Here is an 11506-nt window from a genome sequence, read left to right on the forward strand (position 1 = left end):
ATTTATTTATGCTGTATAATAATTGTAAAAACTAAAGGTAACTACTTCGCGGATTTCATTTATCGCAGGTTATTTTCGGAACGCAACCCCTAAGAAAAACGAGGGATCGCTGTACATCAGCCCATGTGTTTTTGTAAGAGATTACAGGAGTTCAGCAGTTTTACAGCTGTGGGGAGGAAACCATATCGGTACCTGGTGGTCTGTGGGCTCCTGTAGCGCCTCCTAGAGGGCAGGAGGGTGAGGAATCTGTGTGCTGGGTGACTGGAGTCTCCCAGCTCTTTTCAGACGCTGCTTCCTGTAGATGTTCTCTATGGCAGGATGCGCTGCTGCTCCACCTCCGCCCCCTTGATGTGAATGGGTGAATGTGAGTCAGCGGTCCTCCAGAAGTCCACCCTGAGCTCCTTGGTCTTTTGGGCTGTTGGTGTGGCACCACTCAGCCAGACCATCCGCCTCCTCCCTGTAGGCAGTCTCATCGTTGTTTCTGATGAGGCCAATCACTGGGGTCAGGACGTCCAGTAACCAGTTACACATGAGGACAATATGTTACTCCATATCAATATGGAGTGACTGGTTCAGACTTGTTCTGTATCATTTTGTCCCTTTCGTTTGTTTTCCAGTTCAATCCTCATTTTGCCCCGTTAAAGGTGGAGAGGCTTCGGGAATAAATGTTCATAGTTTCATCTCTTATCAGGGCGTGAAGACTTCTTGAGTTTGGGTTGTGGAGCCCCTCTGTTGGAGGCTGCTGCTCCGCTCCTCCACCAGTAGAGAAGCAAATGCCATAAAGTCAGAATGTTTCTGCGTTATCTGAAGTCAGAACCTCTGCAGGGCTCAAAGTCTCATGGCAGGCTTCAGGCAGAGCGCTGACTGACGTCACGCTCCGGCACAGGAGATATGCAGACAGTGTCTGACTCCTCCAGCCCTCAGGAGGAAGCCTGAAGAGCCTCTGCCTGTGGATCCTGTTCTTCATCGGTTAGCGTCCGGCTCCTGTTTGCTCTCTGCTCACATAAAGAGCAGAGGAACCTGAACGCTGCAGAGCGTTCATCCACAGCAGCAAGTTGTGACCTTTATTGCCGACTCTCCTCTCAGAGTTCGGGTCCTGGCTCTTTAAGCCGACTAATGATCCATGGAGGAGCTCTGGGGCTCAGCCTCTGTAATTATGCTCTCTCTCTCACACTATCATTCTTCCTCAGCCTTTATTTCTGTCACACACACACACACCTTCGGTCTCTCCTTGAGCTCCCCCTCCGATCCACCACCAACCTGAATTCCTCTGTTTCTACAGTTTTTCTCTCCGCCTCAGTTTCCTCCTCATCCCTCGTTCTCCTGCAGATTAATTACTCTCTGCTACATGTACAGCTCTGCTCTCTGGGATCGCTCCTCCACTTCTACTGGTGCTGAAGAGCGGAGCTGCTGAACCCTCAGCATGGGGCGGCCGCCTCAAAGTGCTCACTACAAGACAAAGAGATCTGGACCATCAGACGTCTGATGCAGCTGATTAACAGCTTTGTATGTGAGAATCTGAGATTATAACCTGGATTAAGGGAAGATAAAGCAGGAGAAATCTGATCTCTCTCATTTCCACCAGAACTCGGCTGAAGGCCTTTAACTGTTTTTTTCTGATAGTGAAGAGGTGCAGAAGTCGAGCCAGGAGGGACTAAAGCCTGGATCAGTTTTCTAGGACAGGATGTTTCTAATTGGGGCAATATTCCAGAGATGACACTTGAAACCTGGTTGATATGGGATTTAAATGACATATCCTGGTGAAAACAGCACATGGATGTTAACTTTGTTATTGGAGAAAAACTGAATCCCTTCCAGATCAGGTGATGACTCAGCAGGTTGTTTTTCAGAGGTTCTGGTCCACAAACAGAATTTAAAAGAAGAAGCTTAGAGTCATCCAGGTTTTAATGCCCTCATGGCTGTAATCTACCTGACGGATGCAGCCATCTGCTGCCTTCGTACGAAGCTGGACAGCATCCCAATAATCCCGTCCTTGATAGTTTTTCTTGGTTTTACTTTCCAACTCTTTCCAATAAATTATCTTTTCTTTGTAAACAAAGTTTACATCAACTACAGATAAAATACAGAAAGGAAATAAATGGCTCCCAATTAGAAGTAATTGGCTAACGATGTAGCTTAGAATTTTAGTTGAAAAACATAGAAAGAAGCTTTGCTGATCAAATATTACACAATGCTGAAACAATAATGAATAAAATGAACACAGACGAAGAATGTCCAAGGGACAATCGGTCCCATTCACACATAGAGCCAGACCGGTTCTGCTCCACTGACCAACAACGTATGGCTCCGTTATACCACTTATTATTTAGTCCAAATAAAACTAAACATCAGTTTAATAGTGAGCATTTCTCCCAGTTGGAAGCAGAAATATCGTGAAGACGAGTGGCCCAAGCAGGGGAAGCAGAGGTTTGGGCTTTCCCGTCTCTTCCACCAGAGGGCGCCATGGAGCTGCAGAGCGTGAACCAGCTGAGCCAGCAGACACACCTGCAGCCCATCATCCCATCAGCCTGAGAGCCAGTTTCCAGTCCTGCAGTGGCTCCGAGCGCCAGGCGTGTTTCCTAGAGGTTTTTGATGCTTCATCTCGACTTGTTGTCCTTAAAGGTTCCTCGCTGTGCCACACAGGTTTCTCCTCACAAAACTCCCACTCAAGTTCAACTTCCACGACTGGTGTTAATTATTTCCAGCTCCTTTGTGTTTCCTCCTTCACCCCTTAGGGTTCTCCTGTAGATCTTCCCTTGTGCCACCTGACCCCTACCACTCACACCTGCAGTCGGTTACCTCATCAAGCCAGGCCCATTGTTTGCCAGTCGTCTCGTCGTTTATGTTCCTCAGAATCTCCTCACGTCTTCAGTTTTGGATTTGCTTTGGATTTTCTTATACTTCCTTGGATGTTCCTTTTTGGAAGTTGGACTCTGATTTTGTTTCATTAAATGTTTTTGCCGGCTGCTTTGGGTCCTCCACACATCATGACAGGTCCAGCAGTGGTTGAGTGGGCCGAGCGCTGAAACTCTGCAAACGGGTCATAACAACACTGCCACACTTCATCAGCAACTACTTTCCTCAAGATCTTTAGATCAGGACGATTGGATGTAGGTCTGCATATGTCATGAGTGGTGAAATTAAAGATTTAATGAAAATACAAACCCAGATAGCACATGATGTTAAATCAACGTTGAAAAATAGTTAGAATCGTTGATTTTTGGTTGAAGTCAACAAATGACGGTGGATCAACCATCAAACAACCATCCACCTCTAGCCAAGTAACCAGTGTTGAAACTGTGACATTGAATCAATGTTGTTTTGTCGTTGAAATCTAATGACTGAAATGCTGATGTCTGATCAACATCTGATCAATATTGAATCAATGTCAGATGTATTGCCTCACCCCCTCCCCTCCTCTCCTCCTCATCAGCGCTCTGGGTCAGAGCATTTTATTACTGAGTGGGGGTTGTCACATTTAAATTAAGCACTGTAGAGGATAGTGGGTGGTGATTCCTTTCTGTACATTTTCTTACTTGTTCATAACAATTCTCACTGACTGTGTGTGTGTGATATATTGACACAAAAACATCTACAACTTACTACAAGGAGTGGAGCGGTCCACCCCCACCATTTACATGAGTGGGATGTCCCAAACACACAGCTGCTTCGCTGTTGGCTTGTTGGAAAATATGTTAATTCAATGTTGAATTATCACAAAGGTTGCATGTTTGGTTGAGATCGACAACTGATGGTGGATCAACTATAAAACAACCATTCAATTCTAGCCAATTAACTAATGTTGAAACTGTCATTGAATCAATGTTGTTTTGTGGTTGACATCAAATAAATGAAATGCCAACGTCGAATCCAGTGTGTTTCAGCACTGGTCCTCCAGGCCCTACAAGTTTTAGGCATTTCCCTAATTCAACACACATGATATTAATTGACGTCTGATTAATGGGGTTTTGCTGAACTGAAAAAACGCAGGTCAGTTTGATTGACGTCAAGGTTTGGGGAAGAACTACCCAGATAGCACACAATGTTAATTCAATGTTGAATTATGATCACAAAGGCTGCATGTATGGTTCAGGTCAACGACAGAAGCTGGATCAACCATCAAACAACCATTCAATTCTAGCCAATTAACATTCATTGATTGAAATGCCACATCGAATCCAGTGTTTTTCAGCACCGGCACCAGGCACACTGCCCTGCAAGTTTTAGGCATTTCCCTAATTCAGCACACATGATTTTAATTAACATTTGATTAACAAGGTTTTGCTGAACTGAAAGCATGCAGGTCAGTTTGCCTTGAGGATAAGGTTTGGGGAGAAACTAGTAATCAAAGTGTTCAGGTGTTTTTTGCACCCCTCACCACCGCCTGCCATTCAAACGCCCAACCCCCTTCCCTCCACCCGCCAAAAACACACACACACCTCTTTCCCCCCACCTGGGCCCATCTACCCCTCAATAGGGTGAAACAACTTTAATTTTAAGTGAGGGTTTTTCATTTTTCACATTTTAAAGGATTGTTTTGGCTAGTGGCCTTTATTTGATAGTTAATTGACAGGAAGGTGGGTAATGAGAGAAGGGGGGTAATGAGAGAAGGGGGGTAATGCAGCAAAGGTTGCCAAGGTCAGGAATTGAACCTGTGACAGCTGTGTTGAGGACTGAGGCCTTGATTGTGGTTTGTGCTTAACCCCTGCGCCACCACAGCACAACCCCTTTTAGGTGAGGGTTAATCATGTTTTAACTTAAGCACTATGTGTTGACAACACTGAGTTGTGATTCCGTTCTGTACCCAGATTCACTAGCGGAACAAGTCAGCGTTGGGCCGGGGGGCGGGGCTAATTACCGGACCCCTAACGAATCACCAGGCCCCTGACGTTTATCGCCTGCGCTATCAGAAACTGTTAAGCGAGGGGCGGGGAGGTTGGTCTGCGTTTTTTGGTTGATCTTTACCCAGGACACACATCGGCTAAACCGTGAGTGAAACGGTCACTGGGACTGACTAGTATATATTCCATTGAGGGAAAGTAACTTTAACATTAAATAGACCTTTCTCAACAGGCGGTAGACTTTCTCAGTCTATAATCAGATATTTAAGCGACCCAAAACCGCACCCCCAGCCCCCCCAGCACCCCCCCATAGTTCTGCACCTGCCCAGATTGCACATGATGGCAATTCAACATTGAATTAACATCTTTTGCCAACAAGCCAACAGCGAAGTGGCTGTGTGTTTGGGACATCCCACTCATGTAAACGGTGGGGGTGGACCGCTCCACTCCTTACTCCTTGTAGTAAGTTGTAGATGTTTTTGTGTCAATATATCACACACAAATGGTCAGTAGGACTTTTTTATGAAAAAGAAAGAAAATGTACAGAAATGAATCTTCACCCACTATCCTTTACAGAGGTTAATTTAGAATGTAATACCCCCCACTCACTAATAAAATGCTCTGACCCAGAGCTCTGATGAGGAGGAGAGGAGGGGGAGGGGTGTGGCAAAAGAGCTGACATTGATTCAACATTGATTCAACATTGATCAGTCGTTGATCAGACATTAGCATTTCATTCAATAGATTTCAACCACATAACAACATTGACTCAATGACACAGTTTCAACATTGGTTACTTGGCTGGAGGTGGATGGTTGTTTGATGGTTGATCAACCGTCAGTTGTTGACCTCAACCAAAAATCAACCATTCTGACTATAATTCAATGTTGATTTACCATTGTGTGCAATCTGGGCAGTTTGTTGGATCCCTCATCACCTCCTCATCTCCCCCTACTCCCTCCCAAACCTCCCCCACCCAGTCGCTCCTCCCAACCTTCTCCTCTTTACCCCCTCTCATCCCTTCTTCCCTCCCCCTCCTTGAGCTCTGGGTCAGAACATTTTATTACTAGGTGGGGGTTAATCATGTTTCAAATTAAGCACTACATGTTGAGAACAGTGGGTTGTGATTCCTTTCTGTACATTTTCTTACTTGTCTGTAAATATTATTACTGACTGTGCATAATGTGTTGACACAAAAACATCTACAAGTCTCTACTAGGAGTTGTACAGTCCACCTCCCCAATTTTACACTTGTGGTTTGTCCCAACCAAACAGCCACTTTGCTGCTGGCTTGTTTGCTACCGGCTTCTGAATTGAATTCTCCGCTGAGCACTTTTATGGTAAGTCTTTCAATATTACTTTGATCTTAAATGTGTTTATTGAAAAATAAGGGCATTGTTTTGTGCCCATAGTAATCCTGGTTATTTTGGGGCAAAACGGATATTTTTAATAATTGAGGTCATGTCTCCTTTTGTATTATTTTCATCCTACCCACCACTCCAGGCCTAAGTATGAAATCCTGCGAGATTTTGTGGGATTTGAGTTTTTAAAATAGGGCGGGGCCTATTGTTTGGTCTGGGAGAGCATGTGGTGGACAAGGAAGTGTAAGGCTGGCTGCTCCAGGTGGGCTTTAAATTGTTGTGATAGTAATCACTTGTTTTTAACTTTTTATTATGATATGCTTAGGGTCGTGCTTAAATGAGCCTCTGTACCAGAACAGCTGAGTTGGATGATTACATGACCGTCTGCAGCCATCAAGAAGTGCAGAAGGTTGTTAATCATCCACAGATTCAATCCAGGTGAGGCAGAAGGGAAACACTTAACATGTAAGGCAGGTGAAACACTGAACTAAACCTGCTAATGACTGATTCAGTCTGTTGATCCTTGGATTGGTAACTGGTTAAATTGAACTGGACTATTGTTACTTGTGTGGGATCTTTATTAGCATATAGACACTTTTTAAGGAATTTAATCAACTTATTTGGAAATATTTGTAGTTGATGGAAGATTGAACCAGCTATTTGATGGAAGTTTATTCTGTATAAATTATTTTTCCAACTACACTATAAATCACCTTTTGTTCTATTTATTTGTCTCTGGTGTGTTAAATAAACCTGATCCTCCCTGAGTTTTATTGTTAGGTTTTCTGATAAACAGCCCTTTATTTTAAATATTGATTTAATATCAATATCATAAATCCTACACTATACTGCAGCTTGATGGGTAAATGCAGTTGTATATGTAAACATTAAGATAAATATTAATGAGAGATTAAGATATTAATTTAACAGTGAGTGTACATGGGGAACTATATGGTTTGTATTTGTTCTCAGACCTGTAACCAGTACACTGTTTAATCTTTCATTGTGTTTCAGAACTTTTCAAATGTTTATCATATTTCTAACTGGCACCTTCCTCACTTTTATTTTTTTCAGCTGTTGCTCTGCAGTTTGACCGAAAGCTGACTCTTGAGGACTGCAGCAAAATTGTCAAGAAGTGGCTTCATTACGCGCCAGAATGAGAGGAAGACATCACAAGGAATCAAAGTGACGCCAACCAGAGTCAAACTGGGGTTACCACAACTTGTACTGTTTCCCTACTTCATACAGTACAAAGCTTAACTTCATGGACTCTGTTCTTCTGTGGACAACAGACTGTTGTTTTGACAGTCAAAAAGGAATCAAATATGTTTAAAGATCTGTCCCTCTTTTCTTAAATAAAATGTTAAATCAAACCCATGTTGTCATTTTTAAACTTTTGTACACAGTTTACGCATCATCTGCCAATAATATAGTGTTTAACTCCAGTGAAGAAACTTTTAGTGGCATGTTATGATGTAGACCTATCAGACCTAAAATGTACATAAATCCTTAGCTTTCATTCAATATAAAAACAACCCAAATCTGCATGTACATCCACAGTCAAATGATGGTTGAATCAACATTGATTCAATGTAGAATCAACACAAATCTGCATGCAGATCCACGTTCAGCTGATGGTTGAATCAACGTGGATTCCTCACTGATTCAATGTAATATCAACACAAATAGGCATGTAAGTTGACATACAGATGATGGTTGAATCAACATTGATATAATGTCAGTTATGGTTGAAACCCTAACGTTGATTCAACATACAAGTCACCGACCACTTTCAATGTTGTTTCAATGTCGGCGTTCAACGTTGATTCAATGTTTCTGGCTGACATTGATTCAATGTTGTTTCAATGATTCTGTGCTATCTGGGAACTTACAGGTTCTGGTGAAATGGGTTCAGTGTGTCTGCTGAACTTTTAATACGCTCCTGAATTTGATGGATGTTTAGTTGATCTTTTCCTCCATTTTGTTGAAAAGCTGGATTAATTATGATCAACATGTTCATGTTGGAGAAATGTCACTGTGTGCTTTTCAGAGACATTGTCTGCAAATAAACATTTTATTGCAGTACTGCAGAAAGAGTCTCTGCGTTCGGAGAAAAGCGTTGCGTTGATCAGGTTTAGTTGTTTCCCCAGAATGTTTTCTGGCCGGTTGTCGTTCGGATCAGAAACAAAACACTCAGCTGGAGAGATTCGATGAGTGGCTGTGATTGCTTGTTCAGCTCTGAGTGGATTCTCTTCATGGCTGGAGCTGCACCACCTTCTCTGCTGATTAGATAATCATATTTTTCTGTTCTTATTGGATTTATGTATAAACCGATCCGTCATTCTGATGGAGAAGTCGATTATGAAACCAAAACAACTTGTGTTGCCTTGTGGAGGAATTTCCTCTGGGATTCAGCAGCCTGGGCCTCATTTCTCCAGAATGCAGATAAAATCAGACATTATTCATCCCAGGAGCGCTGCCAGCATGCTGAGGTCTGACCGGACCTCAGGGAACATCCGACACCTCCAGCTGCTCAGAGACCCACTCACTGACCCTAACCCTGCACACAGACCAGGGGTCTCTGACCTTTGACCTCTCAGCATGTGCTGCTAAACCTGAAGACTTTTGAATCTAAAGATCTTGTCTTTGTCTTTTCCAGATGTTTTGTCCTCGACAGGCGATCACTTTCTTCAGCTCAGATATGAACAGAGCAAGTTAAGGCTGCATGACCTTTTCATCTAAAGCTATTAGGGATTATAATCTGTTGATTTAATTAATCTGCGATGGCTCGGCGTGGCCCCAGTGCCATCAGCCGTGTACAGTGACTAATGGCAGCACTCTGTCTCTGCTGTGTCTTTGTTTTCAGCCATCTGTTGTATCTCTTCTCCATCAGCCATTTTTCTTATCCTCCCCTTTCTTAGTCGTTCTAATTTTCCCCATTTTGTTTGTTTCTATCAGAATAAATGAGGCATTTTAAACCAATAGTTTGTCCTGTTGGCCTCTAGAGAAACTGTATAAAATACCTTGAAGTATCATTTTATCAAACGGTTTCAGTATTTTATTATTTACTCTGTTGAGAACATCTGTGTCTGAATCGACTCTTTCTGTTGTTTAGTGCAACATTTCAGCAGCCAGAGAACAAAGTCTGGGTGTCATATCTGGGTTTTATTTCTGTTACTTTGGTTTCATCTGTCTTGTTCCTGTTTCCTTTTTCTTCAGTTATTCGTAGGGTTTCTAGTTTTATTTCTTATAGTTATTCTTTGTCACTCTAGTTTCATTAAGTTTCTTTAGTCCATTTGTTCTTCAGTGTTACATTTATTTCCGGTTCCCCTGTGTACTCTCCCTCGCCCCCTGTGCCACCTTCTCTCTCTCCTCACACCTGCGACCCGTTACCTGATCAGCCAGATCTGTTCAGGATTCACCTCCCACTATCTCAGCCTCTCATTTTCAGTCACTCCTTGCTGGATCCTTTCATCTGCTCCCATCCCTTCCTTGTTGTTTTTGGGATCATTTTGTAGTTTTTGCCATATTTTCATTAAAATTCTTCAACACCTACAAAACAACGATCACCGCAGCCTGAGACCCAGAGCTGCTGGTTGTGTCCTCTGGGTGGATGTGAAGCCCTGACCGTGTGAGCTCATGTGAAGCCCTGACCATGTGAGCTCATGTGAAGCCCTGACCATGTGAGCTCATGTGAAGCCCTGACCATGTGAGCTCATGTGAAGCCCTGACCGTGTGAACTCATGTGAAGCCCTGACCATGTGAGCTCATGTGAAACCCTGACCATGTGAGCTCATGTGAAGCCCTGACCGTGTGAACTCATGTGAAGCCCTGACCATGTGAGCTCATGTGAAGCCCTGAGTCCCAGACCAATCGGCCGCTGAGCTTCACCTCTCTCTCCTCAGGTTATTAATAAGCACCTGGCACCAATAGGCGTTCATAGCCAAAGCAAACCTATTAATACTTTGGCTATTAATAGCCAAATATTTTTTATTTCTCATGTGAAATAAATGGAGATATTGTATCAAAACATTTTTCTAAGGATTGAAGGAACGAGCCGGTTTAAAACAACCTGTGGCTCAGTAGAGGTGATTAAAATGATTAAAACATTTTGTGCTTCAGCCAAATATTCACTGATGCTGTCAGAGAATGGCCGACTCCTTATTGGGACTCGTTGATGTCTCCGTTTGTTCCCCACTTGTAAAACCTGAACATAAAACAATAGAAAGATCAAACCAGATGCTGCGATCTAAAAGAGATTGAATTAATTTTTAAGAGCTTCCCACTTTGAGGACACGACTTCCAGATGCATCAGAGTAATGAGATTTTTTCAACCTGAAGTTTTATAAATGATTCACAGATAATTTGGATCCAAAGACAAACTGGAGGAGACAGAAGAGTTAAGCTGAAGGTTAATGTGAGGATGATTTATGCAGGAGTTTTGTTTTATCCATAAAGACGCCTGATTGGTTTTTGAACCAGGCTAAAACATGATTTTTCAGTCCTGACTGTGGTTCTGGTTACTGTGTCTACATGCGGCGGTGGGTCCAGAGTGTAATGTGAACAAGGATGATGGCTGCTGATCTGCCTCATTCTCATTCTCAGCTGCTTCCCCTTGCTCACATTCTCCCTCTCCTCATTTTCCTCCCGTCTTCATCTTTTCCCTCCTCTCCCTCCATCCAGCACCTGTTCGCTCAGCCTGTTTTCCACTCCGTCCCTCGGGGAGAATATGTTGTTTTTTACCATCTCTGTTCTCAGACAGTTGTTTACATTTGATTCTTTTTTCTCCATCTTCCCTCAGTCCTTCTCTGTCTTGTCCTCAGGAATACTTTGCAGCTTCCTGCAGTCTGCTGCTGAACATGTTCACACACAGAAATGTTTCGGCTTCCGTCGTTTAATCTGTGTTCAGCTCACTAACGGCCCTGTTAAAGCCCGACCTTTAAGCAGCCCCATGGTCCCCCCACCTTCAGCTGCTGCTGTTCGCTCTCATCACCAGCCAAACCCAAAGCGGACGGGGGTCTGTGCTGCGTTCACTGGCACTCGGACATCCTCATGTTGACTCGTTTAAACTGTAGTGTAGGTAACGAGTGTCCAGGCTGCGATTAAAGGTGTTTTTGCTGGTGGTTGTGTTTTCTATAAACTAAATTATGTTTTCATTAGGATTATAATGAATGAGAAGCTGCTTCAGGTCTGCAGACGGTCGGTGGGTCGAGGCTTTAACTCTTTAAAACCTCGGTTTAAAGTCGGTTCTGCTGCTTCTGGTTCTCCATGAAATCATCTGATTTTCTGTTTGGGTCCAGTTAA

The 11506-nt window shown here is 43.2% G+C and overlaps 1 long non-coding RNA gene across 1 annotated transcript; it reads left to right on the top strand.

The window, feature by feature from the left end:
- Positions 1–6194: 6194 nt before the first annotated feature.
- On the top strand, positions 6195–7575 carry LOC148155682 (uncharacterized). Its single transcript, XR_015765008.1, has 2 exons — positions 6195–6640; positions 7277–7575. It is a non-coding gene; the product is annotated as an uncharacterized LOC148155682 (long non-coding RNA).
- Positions 7576–11506: the final 3931 nt, after the last annotated feature.

Source organism: Poecilia mexicana, unplaced genomic scaffold, assembly GCF_051168715.1.
Source record: "Poecilia mexicana isolate PSO_F unplaced genomic scaffold, ASM5116871v1 scaffold_13, whole genome shotgun sequence".
Lineage (NCBI taxonomy): Eukaryota > Metazoa > Chordata > Actinopteri > Cyprinodontiformes > Poeciliidae > Poecilia > Poecilia mexicana.